Source organism: Malus sylvestris, chromosome 5 (genome assembly GCF_916048215.2).
Source record: "Malus sylvestris chromosome 5, drMalSylv7.2, whole genome shotgun sequence".
Classification (NCBI taxonomy): domain Eukaryota; kingdom Viridiplantae; phylum Streptophyta; class Magnoliopsida; order Rosales; family Rosaceae; genus Malus; species Malus sylvestris.
Window position 1 is genome coordinate 13,069,743 of NC_062264.1, and position 22,175 is coordinate 13,091,917.

The following is a 22,175-nucleotide window of genomic DNA, read 5'->3' on the forward strand; positions in this document are numbered from 1 at the left end:
TCTTATTCAAGTTCGTTCTTCTCCTAATGGAGAAATACATTATCTTATGATGCTATTTTCCTTGATATCTTTCAAGGAAACTCATCTAAAGTGTTACCTTTCCTTGGATCAAATCTAAGGAGGTAAATACTTTAGATATCTTACTCATCTATTTACATTTCTTGAATTCTTTGAAACCTTTTGCAAAGTATTCGGACTTGTGTTTATTCAAAATAAACTATAGTCCAACCGAGAGTGATCTTCGGTGAATGTCATATAACATGAGTAGTATTATGTTGTGGACAAGTGCCACTAACATCTAAGTGAATTAACCTCAACAACTTTGTGATTCTTTCTTCTTTCAAAAAGAATAAAGATTCGAACATTTCGCCTCTATACAATTTTAACAAGAAGGTATTGGATCCGGATCTAACGATCCAAAGCATCCTCGTTTCACCAACTCGTAACTTATGTTTTAGAGGTATCACAATTTAGTTGGGATTAGTCACTACCTTGCAACCTTTTGGGTTTTAAGCATCATTATATTCTAAACAGTTAACACTACCATATCATCTCTACTATAGAGACAATCAATTAGATTACTATAATCCAATTTCTTTGGTAGTTCATATGAGGAAGTAAGTACTATCTGCTTTCGCATAGATCTATATCTTATTCACGTTCCGTATGTGAAGCACCTTTTCTTCTCTCATATATCTTCTACTTCTTATTAGTCACACTTTTACAACGATTTGTAAAACATAGTTACTAATACGGAATCATACATTCAAGTAGAAGAACCAACTGTTTTGAACTATTCAAGAACAATTTACAACACCTTCGAAAGGTGTGTTCTTGACACTTGCAAGACATTTCTTGCAAATACCCCTTCCAATGTCCATCCTTTCATAAAGAAAGTTTGTTCCCTTGGAGTTATTTATCTTCTTTATTTGACTTTCACCTTTGACTACATTAGTCATGGTCCCTAAACTCCCACTATCTCTCTTGAAACCTTTTTCAATTGTGTTATACACATCAAACAATTTGGAGAGTATGTGGTTATTGTTCACTACATAGTTTACCATAAACTTAGTGAACCATTAGGATAGGGAAACAAAGGTGAAGTCCTTGCCTAGTTTCCGTCTCGTTAAGTGGTTTAACACTTCAACACTCAATGATTCAAAATCATCATAAGTCCATGTTAATGGACTATTTTTGCTAACCAACCATTATGTTCTAAACATAATTACAAACTTTCAAGAGTTGTACAAGGCAACTCTCATTTCTTCATACAACAATTTGTAAGTGAAGAATCATGGCACATAAAGTGTCCATGCCTTTGTGCTTACTTCTCAAGTTCTTTGTTCAATTAACAAAGAAATAAGCACTAAGTGTTTGTATTGACTAAGGGTTGTTCAAAGCAACTCTTATTTCTTCATACAACAATTTGTAATTGAAGAATTATGACATTAAAAGTGTTGTCCTCTCTATGATAGACCTTTTCTAACATATTCTTCTAATGATACATTATCAATAGGAAGATTGTGAGGATGAGACTACTTTGGTACTTTTACAAGCCATTAAAGACAATCTATGGTTTTGTAGTACCAAGTCCGGAAACTAAAACATTCGGTTTTGTCAAGTGTTGGATAGCGTTTGCAAATATATTGGTAAACAAATACATAACGAATATAGATTGATTGATTTTAAGCCATTTGATTCGGGTCTTTAAATCAAAATAGCACCACCCACTATTTTTAGCAAATTCCATATCCCTCATTGGAATTCGAGAGTTTTGGATGAAACTCTTAGTAGGTTATGGGAGACTCACTATTACCAAGCCCACCTCAGAAGAACTCCATATTGGCTAGCAATGATAATAATGAGAGAGTACGCTTACTCATTTGCAACTAATGCAAGTACCCATCTAGTTTGGCCTCTAGAGAATGATGCCTCAGAAGAACTCCATATTGGCACCATTGCACTTAGTTAAGTCATTCCCACCATGCTAGTTCAAGTAGGGGTTCAAGAATGGCCTCAGAAGAACTCCATATTGGCCACACTCGTTGCCTACCTTTCACTTCATCATATGTTTATAGGCTTCTCCTGAATGTAAGCACATACTTTGCAACCCCAGAACTGGACGAATACGGTGTATGAGTCACAAACGATTGAAGCCCACCACGGTGGAAGGCCACGAAAGAGTGTTCAAAGCACTCTCACGCTTATCAACTTAATATAGGTTTGGTTGAGGGTTTTAGGTCTCATCACATATCAATATACATTTTAATCTCTATTAAAACAATTTTGGTCTTATTACAACTATTGGTCCATATGATTGTTTTAGTTGTACATAATACTCCCACTATGCTTTTAAAACGGTTTTTAAAGCAAGAGTATATGTTACTACTAACATAAGGTTTGCATTCATTTGATGGACTATATAGTTGCCTTAGGGCCTTAGGATGACTATGAACCTTTGTTTAGATTCAACACGAGCCTTGTGTTGAATCTCGGTCTAGGGATGGAGATTGATTTTAGTTACGCGTTTAATCACATTAAGGCGTGTTGTCTTAGGGGCGTTGGACCCAATTACTTCATTTTCATGCATATCATATAAAGCAAGAAAGAAATACTTCAAAGTAAAGGATGAGCTTATGCTCATTACAACATTTGCATAAAACAAATTACCTTAAAGTAAAGAAGGACTTATGCCCTTTTACAACATTTGATCAAATCAAATTACAACCAAAATCTAATCTACACATTCCCATGGTTCAAACAAATTTGAAACGCCTTTCACATAGCTCAATTATATTAGGCTTAGGTTCATAATCATCCTTTAATTAATTAACGCTTTAACTAATTAATTGAATGCAACATTTTCATTTGGTTTTTGTATCCATAAAATTGATTTAAGTGGAGCTAAACAAAATGAAAATCCAATTCTCAATTAAAGAGACAAAACAATTTTGTTCTCATCCTATTTGGGCCATCATGCAATAACCACAACTTTTTGGGCCATATTGCGAAAACATAAACTTTTGGGGTCACTTTGTAAAAACACAAAAGTCACTACTTCATGTAAATACAACTAGAACACAAAATTTAAATAAATTCAAAACTTTATTAAAGGAGCAAAACAATTTGTCCTTTAGCGTTTTTAGGCCTTAACGTCAAAACGTAAACTTTCGGGTCAAAGTACAAATACACAAAAGTATCAAAACTTTATGTAATTGCATAAAAGCCCCAAAAATACCCTATTTTATTAGGGTGGCTGGTTTTTAGGGATAAAAAGGAGTGGTGGGTGTTTTGATTTATTAGTTTTGTCAAAAACAATCAAGTAGTGCTTTCACCTTTCATAAAAATAATATATGTTTTCATGATTGATATTTCTTTCATCATTTATACAAATATTTAACACTTTAAATACTTTCATAAAAATAATATATGTTTTGATGATTGATGTTTCCATCATCATTTATACAAATATTTAACACTTTAAATACATGATAAATCATTTGAAAAACATATAACATAAACTTTATGAAATATTCAAAACTTTGAATCAAAACACAAAACCTTTTTGTTCTTGGCAAGAACATCAAGAACAATGAAGAACATCCATGAAAACCCATAAGAGCTCCATGAATGTTTTCAAGCCATAAAACTCAAATTTTCACCATTCAAAATGGTGTTAACATCCTAGGGTACTTAGGGGTTCCAAAAGTCACCTTAAAACATTTTTAACAAGACAAACATGAACCCAAAAAATCACCCTTTGGATTTGGCCGAAAATCCCCAAAATCATGGCACCAAATTTTAGCTCCAATATTCATCCTCATATGAACTACATCTACAACATTTGAGATGGCAAATTTTCAAACAAAATTTACATTCAAAGAAGCAAGAATAAAGCTTGTAACAATTACAACTTTTAAATCATAAACTTATGAACTACAAAACCCAAAAGGATTCACCAACTACTAGACCTAGGCTCTTGATACCACTTGAAGGATTTATTTTGAAAAACATGTTCATTTGAGCAACATCATATAGCATGCAATTAACAATTAAAGGCGGAATCATGCTTTCATGCACTCAAAAACAAAACATTACCATGAAATTCAAAGCCTAGTAGATTGGTGAACCAATAATCAACTCAAAACAAAGTAAGTTGAAATTATTACCTTTGTAGATTCCTCTTTGCATAAGCAAAGGCTAATCACCCAAAGAGATAGGGCCTTCATTCCTTGCTTCTTAGATCCATGGATTTGGATGGAAAATTAGGTTTCTCCAAGTTCCCAAAATAGGGAACCTCTAAGTCTCTTCACCAAGGTTTGATTGTAGAAGAAATGAGTGACCTTGGAGTAGTAGGATTGCTAGATGTACCCTCCAAGGTGTTGGCCTCTTTAGAGAGAAAATGGAGAGACAATTCTCACCAATTTTCCCCCAAAATAAACCCTTAATCACTTAATGAATATTTAGTTATAAAGTCATTTATATAGTCACTTCTTTAAGTGACCTAAATAACCAAAACCCTAATTCATCACACTATGGCTTGCCATTTAGGGGATTTTGGGCTTTTGGGCTTTAATGAATCTTCATTCATTAAATTGTCATACAACTTAAGTTAATGGGCTTGACGTTCGAAGCCCATTGGGCCTTAAGGTCCAAAACTATCCCGAAGTCTTTAACGAACTTATTCGTTTGATTAATTAACATATTAATTAATCCTTGCCATAAATAAATGATTAAACCATTTAATCATTCTTACTCATTTCCGTTTAATCTTCAATCTCCACCTTTTATGGTGTGCGATCCATTAGGTTCCTTTTAGCGAGGTAGTGGGCGATTAAAACCATTTTACATCGATTGTGAATTGAAACTATTTTCAATTCTCCCTTTAGTGATTACACACGTTTAGGGCTTCCACAAACCATGAGTGACACCTAGCAGCATATCATGGTTACCCAAGCTAATCAGAAGAGGATAGAGAACCTATTCAGTTTGGGATTACAAATGCAATACGGTCCTTCTCTAATCTAATACTCTTGACCACATTGTTTGGTATGATAGTTTATTTATTCATGTCTACTATCCAATGTGATTCATGTGCTTATATGATTTCCTTGAATGTGATTTGGAACGCATTCCCTAATCTCATTCATACTCTGGCCAGAGATTCCAAATCATATCATAGAGTATTCTCCCTCAACTGTTTGAAGGTTAGAGATCCCTTGTTGCGCATTCACTTGTCTCCATAGCTAAGTGGCTTAACCCCAACGATGCCGTGGACACCCCGAGGGGGTGACTTTGACATAATCAAAGATCAAGGACTTAACCACAAGACAACTGTGATGCCTCAGGTCAAATGACTACTTTGCATTATCCCAACCATGAGTTCTCATGTGACATGGAATATAAGAACTCTTCGTTGATCACGTTCAGTGAACTCATTCTCTTATTGAGCACCTACGTACTTGTCTTGATGTCACACACACCAATGACTCGAGACTAGTCACTCTCCCTGAGAGAAGACACAGTACGTACTGATCTTAACGGACTGTCAATGCCCAATTGGTAATCCTATGATCAGGAACATTTAGGAAGTGTCTACGAAAGAATGGTCTCATTAATCTAACTTCATTAGATTGCATTCTCCCAATCACATATTCCTTGGACTTTATCGTTTAAGCATATAACATTTATATGAGACGGCTCAAACAATAATCTTTGCCCTTTATATGTTAAACTAGATTAGTTTAACATTTGAAATGTCCGTAAAGTATCATCATATGATTGGTTTTAGGGCACATTTCCAACATACTCCCACTATGCTTTTAAAACGGTTTTTAAAGCAAGAGTATATGTTACTACTAACATAAGGTTTGCATTCATTTGATGGACTATATAGTTGCCTTAGGGCCTTAGGATGACTATGAACCTTTGTTTAGATTCAACACGAGCCTTGTGTTGAATCTCGGTCTAGGGATGGAGATTGATTTTAGTTACGCGTTTAATCACATTAAGGCTTGTTGTCTTAGGGGCGTTGGACCCAATTACTTCATTTTCATGCATATCATATAAAGCAAGAAAGAAATACTTCAAAGTAAAGAATGAGCTTATGCTCATTACAACATTTGCATAAAACAAATTACCTTAAAGTAAAGAAGGACTTATGCCCTTTTACAACATTTGATCAAATCAAATTACAACCAAAATCTAATCTACACATTCCCATGGTTCAAACAAATTTGAAACGCCTTTCACATAGCTCAATTATATTAGGCTTAGGTTCATAATCATCCTTTAATTAATTAACGCTTTAACTAATTAATTGAATGCAACATTTTAATTTGGTTTTTGTATCCATAAAATTGATTTAAGTGGAGCTAAACAAAATGAAAATCCAATTCTCATTTAAAGAGACAAAACAATTTTGTTCTCATCCTATTTGGGCCATCATGCAATAACCACAACTTTTTGGGCCATATTGCGAAAAACATAAACTTTTGGGGTCACTTTGTAAAAACACAAAAGTCACTACTTCATGTAAATACAACTAGAACCCAAAATTTAAATAAATTCAAAAACTTCATTAAAGGAGCAAAACAATTTGTCCTTTAGCGTTTTTAGGCCTTAACGTCAAAACGTAAACTTTCGGGTCAAAGTACAAATACACAAAAGTATCAAAACTTTATGTAATTGCATAAAAGCCCCAAAAATACCCTATTTTATTAGGGTGGCCGGTTTTTAGGGATAAAAATGAGTGATGGGTGTTTTGATTTATTAGTTTTGTCAAAAACAATCAAGTAGTGCTTTCACCTTTCATAAAAATAATATATGTTTTGATGATTGATGTTTCCATCATCATTTATACAAATATTTAACACTTTAAATACTGTCATAAAATTAATATATGTTTTGATGATTGATGTTTCCATCATCATTTATTCAAATATTTAACACTTTAAATACTTTCATAAAATTAATATATGTTTTGATGATTGATGTTTCCATCATCATTTATACAAATATTTAACACTTTAAATACATGATAAATCATTTGAAAAACATATAACATAAACTTTATGAAATATTCAAAACTTTGAATCAAAACACAAAACCTTTTTGTTCTTGGCAAGAACATCAAGAACAATGAAGAACATCCATGAAAACCCATAAGAGCTCCATGAATGTTTTCAAGCCATAAAACTCAAATTTTCACCATTCAAAATGGTGTTAACATCCTAGGGTACTTAGGGGTTCCAAAAGTCACCTTAAAACAATTTTAACAAGACAAACATGAACCCAAAAAATCACCCTTTGGATTTGGCCGAAAATCCCCAAAATCATGACACCAAATTTTAGCTCCAATATTCATCCTCATATGAACTACATCTACAACATTTGAGATGGCAAATTTTCAAACAAAATTTACATTCAAAGAAGCAAGAATAAAGCTTGTAACAATTACAACTTTTAAATCATAAACTTATGAACTACAAAACCCAAAAGGATTCACCAACTACTAGACCTAGGCTCTGATACCACTTGAAGGATTTATTTTGGAAAAACATGTTCATTTGAATAACATCTATAGCATGCAATTAACAAATTAAAGGCGGAATCATGCTTGTATGCATTCAAAAACAAAACATTACCCATGAAATTCAAAGCCTAGTAGATTGGTGAACCAATTAATCAACTCAAAACAAAGTGAGTTGAAATTAATACCTTTGTAGATTCCTCTTTGCATAAGCAAAGGCTAATCACCCAAAGAGATAGGGCCTTCATTCCTTGCTTCTTAGATCCATGGATTTGGATGGAAGAATAGGTTCTCTAAGTTCCCAAAATTGAGAACCTCTAAGTCTCTTCACCAAGGTTAGATTGTAGAAGAAATGAGTGACCTTGGAGTAGTAGGATTGCTAGATGTACCCTCCAAGGTGTTGGCCTCTTTAGAGAGAAAATGGAGAGACAATTCTCACCAATTTTCCCCCAAAATAAACCCTTAATCACATTAATGAATATTTGGCTATAAAGTCATTTATATAGTCACTTCTTTAAGTGACCTAAACAACCAAAACCCTAATTCATACACATATGGCCGGCCATTTAGGGAGTTTTGGGCTTTTGGGCCTTAATGAATCTTTATTCATTAAATTGTCATACAACTTAAGTTAATGGGCTTGACGTTCGAAGCCCATTGGGCCTTAAGGTCCAAAACTATCCCGAAGTCTTTAACGAACTTATTCATTTGATTAATTAACATATTAATTAATCCTTGCCATAAATAAATGATTAAACCATTTAATCATTCTTACTCATTTCCATTTAATCTTCAATCTCCACCTTTTATGGTGTGCGATCCATTAGGTTCCTTTTAGCGAGGCAGTGGGCGATTAAAACCATTTTACATCGATTGTGAATTGAAACAATTTTCAATTCTCCCTTTAGTGGTTATACACGTATAGGGCTTCCACAAACCATGGTTGACGCCTAGCAGCATGTCATGGTTACCCAAGCTAATCAGAAGAGGATAGAGAACCTATTCAGTTCGGGATTACAAATGCAATACGGTCCTTCTCTAATCTAATACTCTTGACCACATTGTTTGGTATGATAGTTTATTTACTCATGTCTACTATCCAATGTGAATCGTTTGCTTATATGATTTCCTTGAATGTGATTTGGAACGCATTCCCCAATCTCATTCATACTCTGGCCAGAGATTCCAAATCATATCATAGAGTATTCTCCCTCAACTGTTTGAAGGTTAGAGATCCCTTGTTGCGCATTTACTTGTCTCCATAGCTAAGTGGCTTAACCCCAACGATGCCGTGACACCCCTAGGGGGTGAATTAGACATAATCAAAGATTAAGGACTTAACCACAAGACAACTGTGATGCCTCAGGTCAAAGGACTACTTTGCATTATCCCAACCATGAGTTCTCATGTGACATGGAATATAAGAACTCTTCGTTGATCACGTTCAGTGAACTCATTCTCTTATTGAGCACCTACGTACTTGTCTTGATGTCACACACACCAATGACTCGAGACTAGTCACTCTCCCTGAGAGAAGACACAGTACGTACTGATCTTAACGGACTGTCAATGCCCAATTAGTAATCCTATGATCAGGAACATTTAGGATGTGTCTACGAAAGAATGGTCTCATTAATCTAACTTCATTAGATTGCATTCTCCCAATCACATATTCCTTGGACTTTATCGTTTAAGCATATAACATTTATATGAGACGGCTCAAACAATAATCTTTGCTCTTTATATGTTAAACTAGATTAGTTTAACATTTGAAATGTCCGTAAAGTATCATCATATGATTGGTTTTAGGGCACATTTCCAACACCTTTCACACTCCTTTACCACTCCAAAACCGGCCACCCCCTAGTGGGGGTACTTTTGGGGTCTTTTATGCAATTACATAAAGTTTTGATACTTTTGTGTATTTGCACTTTGGCCCAAAAGTTTACGTTTTTACGTTAAGGCCCAAAAACTCTAAAGGACGAATTGTTTTGATCCTTTAATGATGTTTTTACATTAATAAAATTTTGGGATCTAGTTGTAATTACATGAAGTTGTGGACTATTGTGTTTTTACAAAGTGACCCCAAAAGTTTTTGTATTTGCATTATGGCCCAATTGTTGTGGTCATAGTTTCCTTTTGGCCCAAATAAAATGAGAACAAAATTGTTTTGTCTCTTTAATGAGAATTGGATTTTCATTTCATTTAGTTCCATTTAAATCAATTCTATGGATCCAAAAACCAATTGTTTAAGTTGCTTTCTTAGTTAATGTGATTAATTGAGAAAAGGGTGATTATGAGCCAAAGGCCTCGATAATTGAGCTATGTGATTGGCCGCTTTACATTATGAATGTTTGGGTTTGGTAGAGTAGATTTGAATGTAATTTGATTAATTCTATTTGTTGTAAATGGACATAAGTCCATCATTTGTGTTGTAAAAGGGCATAAGCCCTTCTTATTATTTCATGTATTCCTTTTGTTTATATGTATGCAAAATGGAATAGTTGGGTCCAACGCCCAATAGGAAATAACGGTTTAATTGGATTAAACGCGTAACTAAAATCAACAACTATCTACCTTAAACCCAAGGTCCAACACAAGGCTCGTGTTGGATCAAATTAATCGGTTCATAATCATCCTAAGACCTAATATGACTATATAGTCCATATGAGGATGCAATGCATTCGTTAGTAGTTCCATATAGTCTCACTTATTTCTTCGAAATAGTGGGAGTATTATAAACTACTAAATTCATATTAACTTGGACCAATAGTTGTGATAGGCCCATGTTCTTTTAATATGATTAAAATGATTTTGATGTAGCCCAAAACTACTCCCTCGACAAACGAATATTAAGTTGATAGGCGAGAGATGCTTTGAACATCTCTTCGTAGGCCTTCCACCGTGGTGGGCTCCAATCGTTTGTGACTCATGCACCGGCTTCACCCTATCATGGGGGAGTTCAAAGTATGTGCTTACATCCAGGAGGAGTCCATAAACATATGATGAGGTGAGTGTAGGCAACGAGGATGGCCGACATCGTATCATTGTGAGGCTATTCTTGAACCCCTTCACAAACTAAGCATGGTGGGAATAACTTAAACTAAGTGCAATGGAGCCGACATCGTATCATCGTGAGGCAACATTCTCTAGAGGCCAAACGGATGGGTAATTACAAAAGGTTGTAAATGAATAATGCGTTATTCTCTCATCATTATTTTTGCTAGCCAACATCGTATCATCGTGAGGTGGGCTTGGTAATGGTGAGTCTCCCATACCCCGCTAAGAGTTCAATATAACTCTCGAATTCTATTGAGGGATGTGGAATTTGCCAAAAATAGTGGGTGGTACTATTTGATTCAAAGACCCAATCAAATAGTTTTAAACAAACAATCTAATACGATTTCTGTTATGTTATGTAGTTAACGACATGCCTAAAATTATACCCACCATTATACTTGACAAAAAGTGCCTTAAGGGCCAACGTTTCCTTGCTTGGTATCGCCACATTGAGAATGTCTCAAAGGTGAAAGACATATTGTATGTGCTTAAGCAATCCCCTCCTCATATGCCTCCTACGAAACTAGCTTCAAAGGAGGAGTGTCAAAATAATGTTAGACACTATGAAGATGATTTACAAGCCAAATGCTTAATCCTTACTTCACTTAGTGAAGAGCTTATGAAGCTACATAAGCACATGGATACTTCTTGTGCCATGGTTGAAAGTTTGCATAAGATGCATGACATTGAGACTAGTAATGTACGATTCTCAAATGTTTGTAGTCTAATGAATGCCAAAATGGCAAAGGGGACATCGGTCCATAAACATGGACAAAAGATGGAAAAGATATTTAAAGATCTTAAAAGTTTAGGAACTTCCATCGATAGGAAAATGGCCCAAGACTTTTTCCTTGCATCTCTCTCGGATGATTTCACTAAGTTTATTGTAAACTATAAAGTGAATAGATTCGATCATGCTTTAAACGAGATGATTGACATGTGCTGTAAATTTGAAAAAGGTTTCAAAAGGGACAGTGGGAGTGAGAATGAAATCACAAGGAAAATGTTGCATAAGAAGAAGGCAAAGAAATCCAAAGGAACATGCTTTCATTGTGGAAAGGATGAACGTTGGAAGAAGAAATACAGGGTGCACATTGCGAGCCTTATGACACGAACTTTTGAAGAGACTATTTCTGTCATAGAGAGTGCTTTTACAGTGAGCTCCAATTCCTGGATATTTGATTCAGGCGCTAGTCAACATATCTGTAATACGATGAAGGGACTAGCGGGGAGCAAGTCACTGCGCAATGGGGAGATGGTTGTGCGAGTTGGGAACGGCACTAAAATCTCTACAAAAGCAATAGGCACCTACATGCTTAACCTACCCTCTGGGGAAGTCCTGGAACTTAAAAATTGTTTATATTTTCCTTCATGTATAAAGAATTTGATTTCCATCTCTAAGCTTTTACGAGATGGGCACTCAGTATTGTTTGACAAAATGAGTTGCACTTTATACTTGAATGGTCGTATTATCTGTTGGAAATGTGCCCTAAAACAAATCATATGATGATACTTTACGGACATTTCAAATGTTAAACTAATCTAGTTTAACATATAAAGGGCAAAGATTATTGTTTGAGCCGTCTCATATAAATGTTATATGCTTAAACGATAAAGTCCAAGGAATATGTGATTGGGAGAATGCAATCTAATGAAGTTAGATTAATGAGACCATTCTTTCGTAGACACATCCTAAATGTTCCTGATCATAGGATTACCAATTGGGCATTGACAGTCCGTTAAGATCAGTACGTACTGTGTCTTCTCTCAGGGAGAGTGACTAGTCTCGAGTCATTGGTGTGTGTGACATCAAGACAAGTACGTAGGTGCTCAATAAGAGAATGAGTTCACTGAACGTGATCAACGAAGAGTTCTTATATTCCATGTCACATGAGAACTCATGGTTGGGATAATGCAAAGTAGTCCTTTGACCTGAGGCATCACAGTTGTCTTGTGGTTAAGTCCTTAATCTTTGATTATGTCTAATTCACCCCCTAGGGGTGTCACGGCATCGTTGGGGTTAAGCCACTTAGCTATGGAGACAAGTAAATGCGCAACAAGGGATCTCTAACCTTCAAACAGTTGAGGGAGAATACTCTATGATATGATTTGGAATCTCTGGCCAGAGTATGAATGAGATTGGGGAATGCGTTCCAAATCACATTCAAGGAAATCATATAAGCAAACGATTCACATTGGATAGTAGACATGAGTAAATAAACTATCATACCAAACAATGTGGTCAAGAGTATTAGATTAGAGAAGGACCGTATTGCATTTGTAATCCCGAACTGAATAGGTTCTCTAACCTCTTCTGATTAGCTTGGGTAACCATGACATGCTGCTAGGCGTCAACCATGGTTTGTGGAAGCCCTATACGTGTATAACCACTAAAGGGAGAATTGAAAATTGTTTCAATTCACAATCGATGTAAAATTGTTTTAATCGCCCACTGCCTCGCTAAAAGGAACCTAATGGATCGCACACCATAAAAGGTAGAGATTGAAGATTAAACGGAAATGAGTAAGAATGATTAAATGGTTTAATCATTTATTTATGGCAAGGATTAATTAATATGTTAATTAATCAAACGAATAAGTTCGTTAAAGACTTCGGGATAGTTTTGGACCTTAAGGCCCAATGGGCTTCGAACGTCAAGCCCATTAACTTAAGTTGTATGACAATTTAATGAATAAAGATTCATTAAGGCCCAAAAGCCCAAAACTCCCTAAATGGCCGGCCATATGTGTATGAATTAGGGTTTTGGTTGTTTAGGTCACTTAAAGAAGTGACTATATAAATGACTTTATAGCCAAATATTCATTAATGTGATTAAGGGTTTATTTTGGGTGAAAATGGGTGAGAATTGTCTCTCCATTTTCTCTCTAAAGAAGCTAACACCTTGGAGGGTACATCTAGCAATCCTACTACTCCAAGGTCACTCATTTCTTCTACAATCAAACCTTGGTGAAGAGACTTAGAGGTTCTCAATTTTGGGAACTTAGAGAACCTATTCTTCCATCCAAATCCATGGATCTAAGAAGCAAGGAATGAAGGCCCTATCTGTTTGGGTGATTAGCCTTTGCTTATGCAAAGAGGAATCTACAAAGGTATTAATTTCAACTCACTTTGTTTTGAGTTGATTATTGGTTCACCAATCTACTAGGCTTTGAATTTCATGGTAATGTTTTGTTTTTGAGTGCATGCAAGCATGATTCCGCCTTTTAATTGTTAATTGCATGCTATATGATGTTGTTCAAATGAACATGTTTTTCAAAATAAATCCTTCAAGTGGTATCAGAGCCTAGGTCTAGTAGTTGGTGAATCCTTTTGGGTTTTGTAGTTCATAAGTTTATGATTTAAAAGTTGTAATTGTTACAAGCTTTATTCTTGCTTCTTTGAATGTAAATTTTGTTTGAAAATTTGCCATCTCAAATGTTGTAGATGTAGTTCATATGAGGATGAATATTGGAGCTAAAATTTGGTGCCATGCTTTTAGGGATTTTCGGCCAAATCCAAAGGGTGATTTTTTGGGTTCATGTTTGTCTTGTTAAAATGGTTTTAAGGTGACTTTTGGAACCCCTAAGTACCCTAGGATGTTAGCCTCATTTTGAATGATAAAAATTTGAGTTTTATTGCATGAAAACATTCATGGAGCTCTTATGGGTTTTCATGGATGTTCTTCATATGTTCTTGATGTTCTTGCCAAGAACACAAAGGTTTGTGTTTTGATTCAAAGTTTTGATTTATTTCATAAAGTTTATGATATATGTTTTTCAAATGATTTATTATGTATTTAAAGTGTTAAATATTTGTATAAATGATGATGGAAACATCAATCATCAAAACATATATTAATTTTATGAAAGTATTTAAAATGTTAAATATTTGTATAAATGATGATGGAAACATCAATCATCAAAACATATATTATTTTTATGAAAGGTGAAAGCACTACTTGATTGTTTTTGACAAAACTAATAAATCAAAACACCCATCAATTTTTTTTTATCCCTAAAAACCGGCCACCCTAATAAAATAGGGTATTTTTGGGGCTTTTATGCAATTACATAAAGTTTTGATACTTTTGTGTATTTGTACTTTGACCCGAAAGTTTACGTTTTGACGTTAAGGCCTAAAAACGCTAAAGGACAAATTGTTTTGCTCCTTTAATGAAGTTTTTGAATTTATTTAAATTTTGGGTTCTAGTTGTATTTACATGAAGTAGTGACTTTTGTGTTTTTACAAAGTGACCCCAAAAGTTTATGTTTTCGCAATATGGCCCAAAAAGTTGTGGTTATTGCATGATGGCCCAAATAGGATGAGAACAAAATTGTTTTGTCTCTTTAAATGAGAATTGGATTTTCATTTTGTTTAGCTCCACTTAAATCAATTTTATGGATACAAAAACCAAATGAAAATGTTGCATTCAATTAATTAGTTAAAGCGTTAATTAATTAAAGGATGATTATGAACCTAAGCCTAATATAATTGAGCTATGTGAAAGGCGTTTCAAATTTGTTTGAACCATGGGAATGTGTAGATTAGATTTTGGTTGTAATTTGATTTGATCAAATGTTGTAAAAGGGCATAAGTCCTTCTTTACTTTAAGGTAATTTGTTTTATGCAAATGTTGTAATGAGCATAAGCTCATCCTTTACTTTGAAGTATTTCTTTCTTGCTTTATATGATATGCATGAAAATGAAGTAAATGGGTCCAACGCCCCTATGACAACACGCCTTAATGTGATTAAACGCGTAACTAAAATCAATCTCCATCCCTAGACCGAGATTCAACACAAGGCTCGTGTTGAATCTAAACAAAGGTTCATAGTCATCCTAAGGCCCTAAGGCAACTATATAGTCCATCAAATGAATGCAAACCTTATGTTAGTAGTAACATATACTCTTGCTTTAAAAACCGTTTTAAAAGCATAGTGGGAGTATTATGTACAACTAAAACAATCATATGGACCAATAGTTGTAATAAGACCAAAATTGTTTTAATAGAGATTAAAATGTATATTGATATGAGATGAGACCTAAAACCCTCAACCAAACCAATATTAAGTTGATAAGCGTGAGAGTGCTTTGAACACTCTTTCGTGGCCTTCCACCGTGGTGGGCTTCAATCGTTTGTGACTCGTACAATGTATTCGTCCAGTTCTGGGGTTGCAAAGTATGTGCTTACATTCAGGAGAAGCCTATAAACATATGATGAAGTGAAAGGTAGGCAACGAGTGTGGCCAATATGGAGTTCTTCTGAGGCCATTCTTGAACCCCTACTTGAACTAGCATGGTGGGAATGACTTAACTAAGTGCAATGGTACCAATATGGAGTTCTTCTGAGGCATCATTCTCTAGAGGCCAAACGAGATGGGTACTTGCATAGGTTGCAAATGAGTAAGCGTACTCTCTCATTATTATTGTTGCTAGCCAATATGGAGTTCTTCTGAGGTGGGCTTGGTAATAGTGAGCCTCCCATAACCTACTAAGAGTTTCATCCAAAACTCTCGAATTCCAATGAGGGATATGGAATTTGCCAAAAATAGTGGGTGATGCTATTTGATTTAAAGACCCGAATCAAATGGCTTAAAATCAATCAATTTATATTCGTTATGTATTTGTTTACCAATATATTTGCATACGCTATCCAACACTTGACAAATAAAACCGAATGTTTTAGTTTCCGGACTTGGTACCACAATCCCAAAGAATGTCTTAAAAAGGATTGCATATGTACCTAAGTAGTCTCATCCTCACAATCTTCCTATTGATAATGTATCATTAGAAGAATATGTTAGAAAAGGTCTAACATAAAGAGGACAACACTTTTAATGTCATAATTCTTCAATTACAAATTGTTGTATGAAGAAATAGGAGTTGCTTTGAACAACCCTTAATCAATGCAAACACTTAGTGCTTGTTTCTTTGTTACATGAACAAGGAACTTGAGAAGAAAGCACAAAGGCTTGGACACTTAATGTGCCATGATTCTTCACTTCCAAATGTTGTATGAAGAAATGAGAGTTGCCTTGTACAACTCTTGAAAGTTTGTAATTATGTTTAGAACATAATGGTTGGTTGACAAAAATAGTCCATTAACATGGACTTATGATGATTTTGAATCATTGAGTGTTGAAGTGTTAAACCACTTAACGAGACGGAAACTAGGCAAGGACTTTACCTTTGTTTCCCTATCCTAATGGTTCACTAAGTTTATGGTAAACTATGTAGTGAACAATAACCACATACTCTCCAAATTGTTTGATGTGTATAACACAATTGCAAAAGGTTTCAAGAGAGATAATGGGAGTTTAGGGACCATGACTAATGTAGTCAAAGGTGAAAGTCATATAAAGAAGATAAATAACTCCAAGGGAACAAACTTTCTTTATGAAAGGATGGACATTGGAAGGGGTATTTGCAAGAAATGTCTTGCAAGTGTCAAGAACACACCTTTCGAAGGTGTTGTAAATTGTTCTTGAATAGTTCAAAACAGTTGGTTCTTCTACTTGAATGTATGATTCCGTATTAGTAACTATGTTTTACAAATCGTTGTAAAAGTGTGACTAATAAGAAGTAGAAGATATATGAGAGAAGAAAAGGTGCTTCACATACGGAACGTGAATAAGATATAGATCTCTGCGAAAGCAGATAGTACTTACTTCCTCATATGAACTACCAAAGAAATTGGATTATAGTAATCTAATTGATTGTCTCTATAGTAGAGATGATATGGTAGTGTTAACTGTTTAGAATATAATGATGCTTAAAACCCAAAAGGGTTGCAAGGTAGTGACTAATCCCAACTAAATTGTGATACCTCTAAAACATAAGTTACGAGTTGGTGAAACAAGGATGCTTTGGTTCGTTAGATCCGGATCCAATACCTTCTTGTTAAAATTGTATAGAGGCGAAATGTTCGAATCTTTATTCTTTTGGAAAGAAGAAAGAATCACAAAGTTGTTGAGGTTAATTCACTTAGATGTTAGTGGCACTTGTCCACAACATAATACTACTCATGTTATATGACATTCACCGAAGATTACTCTCGGTTGGACTATAGTTTATTTTGAATAAACACAAGTCCGAATACTTTGCAAAAGGTTTCAAAGAATTCAAGAAATGTAAATAGATGAGTAAGATATCTAAAGTATTTACCTCCTTAGATTTGATCCAAGGAAAGGTAACACTTTAGATGAGTTTCCTTGAAAGATATCAAGGAAAATAGCATCATAAGATAATGTATTTCTCCATTAGGAGAAGAACGAACTTGAATAAGATTTAGTTCGTTAAATGTTATCTATTACCCATATATAGGATATATACTTCTAAAACAATATGATTGTCGATGAGAAGATCTTCCAATATTTTCATGACTCCATAAGATGTAGTTGGAAAAGAAAGACAAATCTTAAGCATGTTAAAGATTTGGGGTTGTGTGCTAATAAGCAATATTCGTTTGATAACAATCTTGTAGGATATCCTTAAAATAACTTTTGGATATCGCTTCTATAAACCAACTAACAAATGTTGTTTTGTTGGGAAGTTCATTGTAATCCTACAATGTGATTTGCCTAAGAGCAAATGAACGAGAGATAGAACTCAAAGAATGGGTTCTTTGAGAGACAAGGAAGTAATCAACAAATATAACAACCTAGTTCCTATACCACAAGCTCCAAGGTAGTCGATAAGAATGAAAATCCTTATGACTACATTGAGTGCATATACGATATATACTCAAGGAAATGGTAAAGTACCATTTGACTCGAAATAATGAAACCTTCATAGCTAATTGGTAGCTTAAGGTAACTACAATCAAAGAGAATGGTTGACTTTGAAGAAACCATCTTTGAGGTAGGCTTGGTTTCAATTAATTCGAAGATTGCTAGCTACAACTAAAATGGTGATTCAATGTTTTGACATAATATGGGTTTCCGAAACCATTATTAAGATAGTCTTGATAATATATGTCCAAAACTATAAATCACAAGACATGTAAGTTGTAGAGATCCATCCATCATGGATCTTAGCAAGTTAGTGGGAGCTATTTGCATTTTATGAGGAAAAAGGATCAAATCGTTTGATTTCTCATCAAGATGTAAATGAATCTTTTGTTTACGAGTTTTACAAAAGATTAGTGGGAGTTAATCATGTTCCTAAAATTTAAGTATATATGATATATTAATTTTGGAAATGAAAAGAATACTTCTTCGTTAAAGTTATGACTTTAATACATTATATGAAGATAGAATGTATATGGGAGATATAGTCTATATACATGGGATGGAAATCTATAATGATATATTTCATGATATAATTGGATTATATCAATCCCTAATAATAGACAATGGATGCTAGGAAGTTTCTCATATGATGATAAACTTCAATAAGAAGGACGATTCTAGTGAGACTAGCAAGTTGCCCTTCTCAAAGGGAACGTACCCTTTGACTCCCATAGAAATAATGCGTAAATTGAATCCTTTATGCATAAGCAGAAAGGTGATTTATGTATTTCATATTGTATGAAAAACATTGATATGAGTTGTACCTAGAACGGTACAAGACGATATCAGTGCAAGCCCAGGATCAGAACCGTGGCAACTGTCAAGTGAGTCCTTAAGTATTTAAGAAATACTTAAGGATAGATTCCTCAAAGAATGAGGAAGAATTAGAGTAACGTAATGGAAGCGTAAATGTATTAGATTATGAATCTGATACATCATTGGATGTTTCTTCATTATGAATGAAGAGATAAACAAATATCTCTTTATTATGACTAAAGAGATATTTGGATGGAAACATTAAAGTAATGACTTTAGTGTGTTCCATTATGAATGCAAGATATATTGCCATATAGAAGTTTACAAAAATGTTGTTTGGATGGGAAAGTTCATTTATGAACTCTCTATTCGATTCCAACCAGAAAGTGTATGACACTAATGGGGCGATAGCTCAAGCCTGGGAATCAAGGTCTCATCAAGATCCGAACACAAATGAGAGACTGAACCACATGATTGAGAATCATGTATAATGGTGACGTCGTTATTCTCAAGGTTGCTTCTGTGGATAACACATATAGATATCCATTGACTAGGCCTACTACTCAGCCATTTATGAAATGACTACAGAAGAGGTATCATCACTGATGACCAATGCTGATTGGCTCTAGTGCAAGTGGGAGATTGTTGGAAATGTGCCCTAAAACCAATCATATGATGATACTTTACGGACATTTCAAATGTTAAACTAATCTAGTTTAACATATAAAGGGCAAAGATTATTGTTTGAGCCGTCTCATATAAATGTTATATGCTTAAACGATAAAGTCCAAGGAATATGTGATTGGGAGAATGCAATCTAATGAAGTTAGATTAATGAGACCATTCTTTCGTAGACACATCCTAAATGTTCCTGATCATAGGATTACCAATTGGGCATTGACAGTCCGTTAAGATCAGTACGTACTGTGTCTTCTCTCAGGGAGAGTGACTAGTCTCGAGTCATTGGTGTGTGTGACATCAAGACAAGTACGTAGGTGCTCAATAAGAGAATGAGTTCACTGAACTTGATCAACGAAGAGTTCTTATATTCCATGTCACATGAGAACTCATGGTTGGGATAATGCAAAGTAGTCCTTTGACCTGAGGCATCACAGTTGTCTTGTGGTTAAGTCCTTAATCTTTGATTATGTCTAATTCACCCCCTAGGGGTGTCACGGCATCGTTGGGGTTAAGCCACTTAGCTATGGAGACAAGTAAATGCGCAACAAGGGATCTCTAACCTTCAAACAGTTGAGGGAGAATACTCTATGATATGATTTGGAATCTCTGGCCAGAGTATGAATGAGATTGGGGAATGCGTTCCAAATCACATTCAAGGAAATCATATAAGCAAACGATTCACATTGGATAGTAGACATGAGTAAATAAACTATCATACCAAACAATGTGGTCAAGAGTATTAGATTAGAGAAGGACCGTATTGCATTTGTAATCCCGAACTGAATAGGTTCTCTAACCTCTTCTGATTAGCTTGGGTAACCATGACATGCTGCTAGGCGTCAACCATGGTTTGTGGAAGCCCTATACGTGTATAACCACTAAAGGGAGAATTGAAAATTGTTTCAATTCACAATCGATGTAAAATTGTTTTAATCGCCCACTGCCTCGCTAAAAGGAACCTAATGGATCGCACACCATAAAAGGTAGAGATTGAAGATTAAACGGAAATGAGTAAGAATGATTAAATGGTTTAATCATTTATTTATGGCAAGGATTAATTAATATGTTAATTAATCAAACGAATAAGTTCGTTAAAGACTTCGGGATAGTTTTGGACCTTAAGGCCCAATGGGCTTCGAACGTCAAGCCCATTAACTTAAGTTGTATGACAATTTAATGAATAAAGATTCATTAAGGCCCAAAAGCCCAAAACTCCCTAAATGGCCGGCCATATGTGTATGAATTAGGGTTTTGGTTGTTTAGGTCACTTAAAGAAGTGACTATATAAATGACTTTATAGCCAAATATTCATTAATGTGATTAAGGGTTTATTTTGGGTGAAAATGGGTGAGAATTGTCTCTCCATTTTCTCTCTAAAGAAGCTAACACCTTGGAGGGTACATCTAGCAATCCTACTACTCCAAGGTCACTCATTTCTTCTACAATCAAACCTTGGTGAAGAGACTTAGAGGTTCTCAATTTTGGGAACTTAGAGAACCTATTCTTCCATCCAAATCCATGGATCTAAGAAGCAAGGAATGAAGGCCCTATCTCTTTGGGTGATTAGCCTTTGCTTATGCAAAGAGGAATCTACAAAGGTATTAATTTCAACTCACTTTGTTTTGAGTTGATTATTGGTTCACCAATCTACTAGGCTTTGAATTTCATGGTAATGTTTTGTTTTTGAGTGCATGCAAGCATGATTCCGCCTTTTAATTGTTAATTGCATGCTATATGATGTTGTTCAAATGAACATGTTTTTCAAAATAAATCCTTCATTATCTCTCATGGTAATATGATAGAGGGACTTTTTCACTTAGAGACGAATAGTGGGATGCACTGTATTGCAAGCGGGAATACCTCAAAACCCAAAAGGGCTAGAGAAGAAGTTAACCAAGAAAAGATGTGGCATCTTAAACTTGGACATGTGAACCTTGATAAGATTCACAAGATGTCGAAAGACGGATATATCCGCCCATTAGGTAATGACCAGATGGGTACTTGTGAATGTTGCTTGAAAGGGAAGATGACCAAATCTCCATTTACTGGAAAAGGAGAGCGTGCCACTAAAATTCTAGGGTTAATCCACACTGACGTACGTGGACCTATGTCTACTACGTCGAGAGGAGGCTTCTCCTACTATATCACATTCACCAACGATCACTCTCGGTTTGGCTATGTGTATCTTATGAAGTACAAGTCAGAATCCTTTGAAAGGTTCAAGGAATTCAAGAATGAAGTTGAGAAGCAAACTGGGAAACAGATAAAGATCCTAAGATCGGATCGAGGGGGTGAATATCTGAGTAATTAATTCCTAGATTATCTCAAAGAGTGTGGAATAATATCATAGTGGACTC